The sequence below is a fragment of the Palaemon carinicauda genome, chromosome 9 (genome assembly GCF_036898095.1).
Source record: "Palaemon carinicauda isolate YSFRI2023 chromosome 9, ASM3689809v2, whole genome shotgun sequence".
NCBI lineage: Eukaryota > Metazoa > Arthropoda > Malacostraca > Decapoda > Palaemonidae > Palaemon > Palaemon carinicauda.
In genome coordinates, this window is record NC_090733.1 from 115,016,802 (window position 1) to 115,017,613 (window position 812).

Here is an 812-nt window from a genome sequence, read left to right on the forward strand (position 1 = left end):
CAAAACTTAACTTCATTTTAGGTTAAAGCATCTATTACCTGGTCTTCCTTTGTCTTGGAGTAGAGTTCTCTTGCTTGAGGGTAAACTCGGACACACTTTGCTGTCATATTTTTTTTCCTTTTTTTTTTAAGTGTTTATAGTTTATATATGAAAGATAGATTTGAATGTTGTTGCTGTTCTTAAAATATCTTATTTTAATTGTCCATTACATCTCTTGCAGTTTACTTATTTCCTTGCTTCCTTTCCTCACTGGGCTATTTTCCCTGTTGTAGCCCTTGGGTTTATAGCATCTTGCTTTTAATAATAATAATAATAATATTAATAATAAAGCAAAAGACTCATGCCCTTTTCAAGATAAGACATATATGTGAGGTTTGACGGTTGATGGGTAAACTTTCATTAAACTTTTGAAGTTTCAATGCAACTGATTTTCACAGACGAATATTGAAAAAAAAGGTGGTTAGGCGGGTAACACAATGTTTGATATGAATAATATGAATATAACCAACGCTCCAACACACCCCCCCCCCCAAAAAAAAAAAAAAAATAATGGTTGTGGACGCCGATATGGTAACGTCCCTGACTGGTGAACGACAGACTGGGGTTCCAGTCCAGCTCAAACTCGTTAGTTTCTTAAGTCACTGCAACCTCACCATCCTTGTGAGCTTAAGGATGGGGCTTTTTTTAGAGCCTCTATAGGTCTATCTGTTGAGTCATCAGCAGCCATTGCCTGGCCCTCATTGGTCCTAGCTTGAGTGGAGAGGGGCTTGGGCGCTGGTCGCATGTATATTTGATCAGTCGCTATGGCATTG